We start from the raw sequence: 10,739 nt of genomic DNA on the forward strand, positions 1-10,739 counted from the left end.
TCTGGAGAACTCGAGCACAAATAGAATACAGTGGTGAAAATATGAACTATGAACAAATGTACAACATGAATGCTTATCAAAAATATAGCATTATAGATGGATGAATATATGTGTATAATAATTCAATTTATATAAAGTCAAAAATACGTTAAATTAAATAGTATATTGTTTTGGATACACACATATACAAATGGAAATTTCATAAAGCAAAGCAAGAAGATACTTATAAAAATGCTCTCTTATAAGGGAAACAAAGAGCAAAGCTATGAACAATGAGGTAAGAAAGACAGAAAAAAAAATATTGGGGGTGGAAAGTGGGCTTCAAAATCACTAGGAACATTCTATTTCATAAACTAATTTGATCAGCACCTGGATATTGGTTTTATTTTTCTTTAAAATGTATAGATGAGTAGTACGTGCTTTTTTATACTTAAGGATTGAAGAAAATGATTTTATGTTGTTACAGCAACAAAAAGGAAATGGAAATAAGAATTACAACAGAATGAACTCTATATAAATATGATAAACAGCATGGATATGAAAATTACCAACTATTAAAATAATTTTCGGCAAAGGAGAATTTCAACAGAATTTTTATTCATAAGTCTTTAAGCCACAGGTGAAGAAAATAAAGAACTAGAAGTGGAGAGAGTTACTCGGACCTTCTCCTGGGTTGGCCAAAACATTTGTTCAAGTTTTTCTGTAACATCTTCTCGCCCTCCCTCTCTCCCTCCCTCCGTCCCTCCCCCTCTCTCTCTCCCTGTCTGTGTTTTGCTTGTTTCCTTAGGTTTGAATATTGATTCTCAATTTGTTTTGACTCTTCAATGTCCATCTCATCTCATTCTATTATTTTACTCATTTTGTGTTTGAATTCTCACTGTACTTCTAGGATGAAACATATTACATTCTTTTGACTTTCCTTTATAACCAATATTCTAATAATGCACCGTTCTCATGTCATTTATTACAGTCTTTTCATGCTTAATTTGAGAAAGCATATTGACTATAAAAGCAAACGGCTCTGAAGGACTTCTGTGCTGCTGCTTCTGCCGCTGATACTGCTATTTAGTCACCGTTGTGTCCAGCTCTTTGCAACCCCATGGACTGTAGCACACCAGGCTCTTCTGTCTGTGGGATTTCCCAGGCAAGATACTGGAGGAGATTACCATTTCCTTCCCTAGAGGCTATTCCCAGCCCAGAGATCAAATCAGGCAAGAATCCTGGAGCGGTTGTCATTCCCTTCTCTAGGGGATCTTCCTGACACAGGGATGGAACCTGGGTCTCCTGCACTGTGGGCAGATTCTTTACCATTGAGCCAGCTTGGAAGCCCATAGGGATCTTAAAAGTCTAGGAAATACAAATTATATTTTCTCAATAACATTTTCCTTATTTCCAGGCATTTTGACAGCCTCTATTTCCTATGACAGAGTGTGACAGAATCAGCATGATTTCTTTCCTTTCAATCTCTACCTAGCTAATTATCTTTTCCACTGAGTTATGAGCTAAAGACTAGGCCCATGCCTGATACACAAGAGATGGCAATGTGTATGCCTGTCTGGGTGTTTGTGGGAGGGGTGTGTGTGTGTGTGTGTGCGCGCACGTGCACACACACACACGTGCCTTATAAGGCAGAGAGAGAGAATGATTGAAAGATCATCTGGATTCCCTCCACACCTGTCTCTCACATCAAATGGTCTATACTAAGATTGACTTCATGTGCTTTGAGGGTAATCAACCCCAAGAAAGAATAATTCAGGGATGGTAATCACTAAACTATTAAAAGCAGATTCTGTGTCAGCTGAAGATTTTCTTAAAGTTTAATTTTGCAAGATCTTGCTCTAGAAACAATATTGGTTAACCACTATTTGATACTAAATTGCATATTGAACTTATCCATTCTTCTTCAGGAATAAAAAAAGATTTTTAAAACTAAGAGATTCCTGAAATCTTAAGAAGTAATGGATGAAACATTCTAAATATGAGTGTGAAATTACTAATGTAGAGTAACCTTTCCTGGAGAGTGAGACTAATGCTTTATCACAGTGCTCAATAGGTTTTATTTTGAAGGTGCTTAGGATGGCCCATAAGCCCCATGTCAAATCCTCTAATATTCCTTCAGCGTATTAAGAGATGATGCTTAAAATTCTGAATTTTCTATAACTAAAGTTAGCATTCTCCCTGCAATATATATATAACTGATCATTTTCTGAAAATAGGTTTTAGTAAGGATGTGGCATATCTAGAGAACTTGGCACTTGAATTGGAAGAATTGTCTGAGGGTACAAGGCCACCAGGGGCGTGTGCGACAATTGACATTTATTTCACAAACTGGTCTATGCTTGGTCTTTCTTCCTTTCAAAATGCTTTTCCCAATGGAAACTGCCTGTGTAGGACATACCCAATCAATGAATTTCAGCTGTCATCATGATTGACATGGATCACTGAACAATTGAATACAGTTTGATAATCAGTATTGATTGTGAATGTTTATGAAATTAAAATATTGGATATTTTATGGACTATTCATTTTATGAATGTAGAATATAGTCATTGAACCATAAGTCTTTAATTTCCATGATGGTTACCTCATCTTAGGAAAACTAAAAACTTTTTTTCTAAAAGAAGGAGAATTTTAAATGGCTACAGAAAAGATGTAGGTAAGAGCCTAAGATTTCTTGAATTCAACATTAAAAAATTAAAATATGCTCCAAAAAGTCATCTATATATGGTGATCATTCTTATACACTCTGTATAAATGCCTTAGGTCTCCAGTGCAAACTCTGTAAGTATTAAGGGCAGTGTTAATTAATTTAATCAACAGTTATTGATGAAGGGGGCATTCTATCAGGTACTTTCTACATACATAGATTTGGGCACCTTTCTAAATGCAGAGATGAAATAATGTCATGTCTTTTGTTGCATGGGGGAGACAAACCATGAGGAAATCATCACAGTGAGGCTGCATTGTCAGTGAGGTATCTGGTGAGTGCAGAATGAGGGAAGTAGCTAAAGGATGTAGGAGGGATGAAGCTTTCTGAGGAAATGATCGTAGGCTGATGCCATATCAGAAATGAATTTTGCTTAAGGAGAGTAATGAACTATGTTAAGAGAAGGGTGGAACTCGGGTGGATGAAGCGTAGCCCCGACAGAAAGGAGAGTGCTTCTGCAGCTAAAATGGTGCAGCACATTAAAGACTCTGAGGGAAGCCTAGTGTGGCTGAGGGTAAAATGCAAGAGCAAGTAAGCTGAAACAGGAGGCTGGAAAAATAGGGAGTGATAAGCAAATGGAGAGGTTCAGAGTAGCATGTCTCATGCCTCAGAACACCTGAGACAGTCTCAGTTTATGCCTGCTGTCTAATTTAAAAATAACATACCCTTTCATTCTTAAATGCACTCCAGCCTGCTGAGGAAATTATATAATTATCCGAGTTAAAGGTCGTGTTAAAGATTTTGGTCTTTATCCTAACTTCTAACAATGGGAAATAATTAAAATGTTCAGTGGGTTGGCTATGGCTCACTGTGGGAGCAAGAACACTGACAGAGGAGACCCTAGGAAAATATTCTTATTACTATCATTTTTTTTTGTTTCCTTTTGTTCAATTGTTGGTGTTTTTTTATTAATTTAATTTAAAATTTTTTTAATATCTTTTAAATGTTTCTATTTTTGCCTTATTATTGTTTTGCATTTTTTTCCTGTTCTAGTTCTTTTTTTCTGCCTAACTTTTTGTTTCTGTTTCTTTGGTTTTGTTTTTATCATTTGTCTTGAACTTGACTTGTCTGTTTTCTTCTTGTTTGTGTGTGTACATGTGTTGTTGCTGGTTTTTGTCTTGTTTTTGCTACTTGTCTTGGGTGCTGTTTGTCTGGGTTTTTTTTCTTTTCTTTTCTTTTTTCTTCCCTGGCAGCATTTTGCATCTTGTGGGTTCTAGGTTCCCCAACCAGGGTTCGGGCCTGGGCCTGCAGAATGGAAGGACCAATTCTAGGACACTGAGCTGCCAGAGAATCCCAAACCCCAGGTAACATTAATCCATGAGAACTGGCATGGAGGCCTCCATCTCCACGCCAAGATTTGGCTCTACTCAACTGGCTACAGGCTCCAGTGCTAGACATGTCATGCCAAACAGCCAGCAAGACAGGAACACAGCCCCACCCAAGAGTAGACAGGCTGCCTAAAGACACACTAAGCTCACTGATACACCAAAGCACACCACTTCATGCAGCTTTGCCCATCAGAAGAAAAAGACTCCACCCACCAAAGAGCAGGCACTGTGATTAAAAGCCTTCTATCAAACAAAATTCCAGGGATAGATGGCTTCCCAGGCAAATTCTCTCAAATGTTTAGAGAAGAGCTAGCAATTATCCTTAAACTCTTTAAAAAAATTGCAGGGGAAAGAATATTCCCAAGCCCATTCTACCAGGCCACCACCAGTGTGATACCAAAACCAGGCAAAGAAATCACAAAAAAGAAAATTACAGGCCAATATCACTGATGAATATAGATGCAAAAATCCTCAACGAAATACTAGCAAACCAAATCCAACAACACATTAAAAACATCATACACCATGATCAAGTGGAATTTATCCCAGAGATGCAGGGATTCTTCAATATATGCAATCAATGTGATACACCATATTACCAAATTAAAAGATCAAATCCATATTATAATCTCAATAGATGCAGAAAAAGCTTTTGACAAATTCAACACCCATTTATGATAAAACTCTCCATAAAGTAGGTATAGAGGGAACCTACGTCAACATATTAAAGGCCATATATGATAAACCCACAGCAAACATCATTCTCAATGGTGAAAACCTGAAAGCATTTCCTCTAAGACTGAGAACAAGACGAGGATGTCCACTCTTGGCGCTATTATAAAACATAGTTTTGGACATCCAAGCCATGACAATCAGAGAAGAAAAAGAAGTAAAATGAATCCAAGTTGGAAAAGAAGTAAAACTGTTACTGTTTGCAGATGACATGATACTACACATAGAAAATCCCAAAGATGTCACCAGAAAACTACTAGGGCTAATCAGTGAATTCAGTAAAGTTGTAGGATACAAAAATAATGCACGGAAATCTGTTGCATTTCTAAACACTAACAATGAAAAATCAGAAAGAGAAATTAAGGAAACAGCCCCATTTACCACTGCAACAACAACAAGAAAATACCAAGGAATACACCTACTTAAGGAGGGAAAACACTTATACTCAGAAAATGATAAGATTTTGATGAAAGAAATCAAAGATGACACAAACAGATGGAGAGATATACTATGTTCTTGGACTAGAAGAATCAATATCATGAAAATGATTATACTACCCAAGCCAGTTTACAGATTCAACATAATCCCTATCAAATTACCAATGGTATTTTTCACAGAACTAGAACAAAAATGTTTATAATTTGTATGGAAACACATAAAAAAAACCCAAATAGCCAAAGAAATCTCAAGAAAGAAAAACGGAGCTTGAAGAATCAGCTTCCCTGACTTCAAATTATACTACAAAGCTACAGTCATCAACATAGCATGATACTGGTATAAAAACAGAGATACAGATCGATGGAACAGGATAAAAAGTCCAGAGATAAAATCTTGCACCTATGGTCACCTAAACTATGGCAAAGAAGGCAAAAACATACAATGGAGGAAAGACAGTCTTCAATAAGTGGTACTGGGAAAATCAGACAGCTACATGTAAAAGAATGAAATTAAATACTCTCAAACACCATACACACAAATAAACTCAGAATAGGTTAAAGACCTAAATGTTAATCCAGACACTAAAAAAATCTCAGAGGAAAACCTAGGCAGAACACTCTTTGATATAAATCTCAGCAAGATCCTTTTTGACTGACCTCCTAGAGTAATAAAAATAAAAACAAAAATGAACAAGTGGGACCTAATTAAATTTAAAAGCTTTTGCACAGCAAGGGAAACCATAAACAAGATGAAAAGACAACACTCAGAACTGAGAGGAAATATTTGCAAATGAAGAAGCTGACAAATATCACTAATTATTAGAGAAATGAAAATCAAAACTGCAACGAGGTAACACCTCGCACTGGTCAGAATGGCCATCGTTCAAAAGTCAACAAACAACAAATCTGGAGAAGGTGTGCAGAAAAGGGAACTCTCTTACACTGTTGGTGGGCATGGAAATTGATATGACCGCTAAGGAGAATAGTGCGGAGGTTCCTTAAACAACTAAACATAGAATTATCTTAAGACCCAACAAACCCACTACTGGGCACAAACCCAGAGAAAACCATAATTCAAAAAGACGCATCCACCCCGGTGTTAATTGCAGAACTATTTACAGTAGCCAGGACGTGGAAACAATCTAAACTCAATCAACAGAGGAATGGGTAAAGATGTGGCACATAGATCCAATGGAATGTTATTCACCCATAAAAAGGAATGAAACTGTGATTTTCAGAGATGTGCAGGGACCTAGAGACTGTCATACAGTGTGAAGTAAGTCATATAGAGAAAAGCACATATTGCATATGAATGCATATATGTGGAAGCTAGGAAAATGGCAGAGATGATCTTATTTGCAAAACAGAAATAGAGAAACAGACATAGAGAATAAGTGCATGGATACCAAGTAGGAAAGGACCGGGAAGTGGATGAACTGGGAGACTGGGATTACGTGTATACACTACTAGGTATAGAAATGATAACCGGTGAGAGTCTACTGTGTAGCACAGGGAACTATACTATATATAAATATACATGAGCTTCCCAGGTGGCTGGGTGGTAAGGAATAACCCTACCAATGCCGGAGGCTCAGGTTCCAGCCCTGGATAGGGAAGATCCCCTAGAGAAGGAAATGGCAATCCACTCAGGTATTCTTGCCTAGGGAATTCCATGGACAGAGTACCCTGGCGGGCTATAGTCCATTGGCTCCCAAGAGTTGAACATGATTCAGCAACTAAACAACAACCTATGTATACATATGGCTCATTCACTTTGCTGCACAACAGAAACTGACACAGCAGTGTAAAGCAACTCTACTCCAATAAAAATATAAATAAAATCTTTAAGCAAGTAAGAGACATGATCACTGTAAAGTCTTGAAGATATCAGAGTATAAGGTGTACAAGAGGTTGATAAGGACAATGATGGATGCAAAGAGACCAGATAAGAGGCTGATGCAAGAATGGAGGAAGGGATTGCAGTCATATGAACAAGCTGATACTTGAAGAGATGGAATAAATGAATCTGAGGCAGTGGGTGTGTACTTCACTAATCATATCTACCTCTGCCTGCACAAGAAATTAACCAGGCTTTGGGAATATACTGAGACCACTTGCTACTCAAAACAAGAGAAACTGGTGAGAAACCCATGCTAAGAATGAGAGAAGAGAGTGCAGAATTGTAGCTGGATCAAACAATTGAAATTCTGACAGGATGATTGATGTCACCACTTGGGGATTGATGGAAGCTACGTGAGGGTTACCATGTTCTGTCAAAAAAAAAAAATTTATTCTGGCCAGAAAGAGATTGGTCTTTATAGAGAATTGCTAGATACTGGTATAAAAACCAGTTTTTAGTATTGCAATGAATTCACGTGTGGAGCTCTTAACCGTACATCACCATAAAGGGGACAGTTGTTTCACATGTGTATTGGAGCAGTTTCTTCAATCTGTCCTCTGGCAAGGTGTAGCAGAGTACAGCTTTAAAAATTAGAAACTCCTCAAGTCAGATTATGAACAATTCACAGCAAACTGTGGCTAAACATACTTCTAGTCGTTGAAATACACGTGATTCCTGAATCTCATTTGAGAAGAGAAAGAATGGCAACAACACGGCCGTCCTCTGGGATCAAGACCAAAGAAGGGTTCTTAAGTGGAGGAGGCAAGGGAGCCTTGGTTACTGAGAAGGGAATGGTCACCATCTCATAAAGTTGAAGCCTCCTCAGGGAACCCTCTAAGGGGCAGTTCACAATGTGGTTTTAGACTAGACTGGGATGTCTTTTTTTGTTTTTTTGTGTCAGATTTGGTCCCCAGTGGAATTCGTGTGCAAATCTGGGCATTAATCTCTTGGTGCCTTAGAGACCTCAAGATGCATATGTAATTCACTGGCAAATGCAGTACTTGGGATCAGTGATGCCCACAGTGATTATTTCACTTGTGGCAAAAGTTGCTCACATAAGGGAAAGAACCCAGTGGACACCCATTTCTCTTCTGCCATTTTAGACACAAATTGTGGCGACTGCCAGAGATACTAACTCTGAAACTGTTGGACTTGTCCCCAGTAACATTTCTAACTCCTTGGCTTTAAGAAGAAACTCTGATAAACACAATGTAGCTAAAAGAAGCAATGCTACACCTAAAGGCTTCTGAATCATCTCCCCAAATCTAGCAGGAGATAAGGAAGCTGGAGTTCCTAGAGGAAAGTTTGGGTGTCCTCTACAGCAATCTGCAAGGGAAAAGAGTGACAGTGATCAAATAAATAAATAAAAGTTCTTCATCCAGTCAATCACTCAGCTATTAAGTGCTTTAGTTCATGCAGTATACTAGGCTACGAAATTAGAGCCATAGATACGGAAAACATGGTCCCTATCTTCCTGGCAGTTACCCTCAAATGAGACATATGAAAAACTGATAGAAGACAGAAAATGAACAAGTATGTGAAATAATGTGTGTATATAAAAATATATACTATATATTGACTCAATGGACGTGAGTTTGAGCAAACTCCAAGAGACTGCTCAAGGACAGGGAAGCCTGGCGTGCTGCAGTTCATGGGGTTGCAAAGAGTTGGACATGACTGAGCCACTGAACAACAACATGTATTACACTATGTAATATATATAAATATTTACCAAATTATTACTCAGGGTTATGACTGATATTAATAAAACAAAATTGACCTAACTTGAAGAGGTTTCAATAATGTGATAAGGGAAAGCTTCTTACCAGAGTGATGATTGAGTTAAAGCCTGAATCAAAAATGTTATTTGAAACTAGGAGGAAGAGTCTAGAAACATGAGACAAAGGTAAGAGCTAAGATATTTGAGATGAAGTGAGAGGTGGGAAGTGTTCTGCAATGAAGTTGGAGGGTTAGAAAGCAGAAACCGAGTAATAAGGCTTTATGAGTTACAGAAATTTGGGGCTTGCCCCAAATACAATGGATGTCATTGGAGACTTTCAGAGAGAAGAAATTCATGATGTAAATGTTTTTTTTTAAAAAAGAAAAAAACTTCTGGCTTCTGTTTTAAAAGTTCACTGTCAACTGTTAGTAATTGTGAGTCCAGTTTGTGGTTTGTTATGGGAGACCATTTGAGCAGGGATTATATTTGGATCTAGGGTGATAGAAGTGGGTAGATTTGCCACACGTTTTGAGTTAGAAATGGAAGGCTTTGATGATAGACTCAGTGAAAGGTTTAAGGGAAAGGATGAATCAACTCTTCCCCTTAAGAAGGTAGACAAATGATTGCGCATTGTTGATACAGGGAACAATGGGAGAATAAATAATTTGGATGTTGGGAATCAAGAGTGATGTTTTTGGCCTGTCAATAGGAGATAACATCTAAGTTTGTAGTGGGTTTAAGAGTGTGTAGTGAGTCTCAAGGACTTCCCCGGTAGCTCAGCTGATAAAGAATCTGCCTGCAATGCAGGAGACCCCGGTTCAATTCCTGGGTTGGAGAGATCCCCTGGAGAAGGGATCGGCTACCCACTCCAATATTCTTGGGCTTCCCTGGTGGCACAGGCGGTAAAGAATCCGCCTGCACTGCAAGAGACCTGAGTTCAATCCCCGGGTTGGGAAGATCCCCTGGAGGAGGGCGCAGCAACCCACTCCAGTATTCTTGCCTGGAGAATCCCTATGGATAGAGGAGCCTGGCGGGCTACAGTCCATGGGGTCACAAAGAGCCGAACACAACCAAGCGACTAAGCACAGCCCAGCACAGTGACTGTCAGATGCTGTGGATACTCGGCAAGTACGGTCATTTGGTGGTCATTAGCATACAGATGTTATATAATGTTCCACAAGGTCATGGGTGCAGAGGCGATCATTAGGAATAAAAGTATTCATTTGAAGTTCAATTGGAAGGAACTAAGACCAGAAGGCCTTACGTAATGAATGGACCGGAGTAGGTGAGGGGAAGACAGAAAGAAGTTCCAAGGTGAAGGAAGGAAAAAGTACTTTTAAGAAAAGTGTGTACAGAGAATCAGGAAATTTGGGGGCAGCTGCCCTGTGGGATTCAGTTTTGGGAGGAAAGATGGATTAAGATGATTTTTGCATGTGTGTGTAATGCACTGTCTAACCTTTTCCCTAGTGCTCCCAAGAGATTTTCAGAGAACGTATTTACGATTTTTCAGAGATTTTTGTATGAACTCATATTCATTGTCCTTTAGAATGTTTGACAAAGCGAAGACTAGTCTCAAGGTAACTAAGTTATATTTCAGTTGCTCATATATTATTTCATTTAATTCATTCAAAAGCCGATTCTATTATTTTTCCCATTTTACATTTCAAATGTAAGATTAAATAGTCTGTTGGGCTTCAGAATTCTTCCCACTGCGTTCTCAGGAGCAGAGATCGTCCAAGCTACTGTCTTTTTAGGTGGCTGCTCCAGGTTTCTGGAATGTGATCCTGGGCTCTTTTTCCAGGGGGATTCTGGGTTAAATGGCCTATCTGTCCAGCAACTATTTTCAGGGCCCCAAAGAGATTTTCTACCTTTAGAATTGATTCTCATTTCACATATCTTTCCCTTACAAGCACC

The sequence above is a fragment of the Giraffa tippelskirchi genome, chromosome 6 (assembly GCF_054371585.1).
Source record: "Giraffa tippelskirchi isolate mGirTip1 chromosome 6, T2T-mGirTip1v1.2.pri, whole genome shotgun sequence".
NCBI classification, from domain to species: Eukaryota; Metazoa; Chordata; class Mammalia; order Artiodactyla; family Giraffidae; genus Giraffa; species Giraffa tippelskirchi.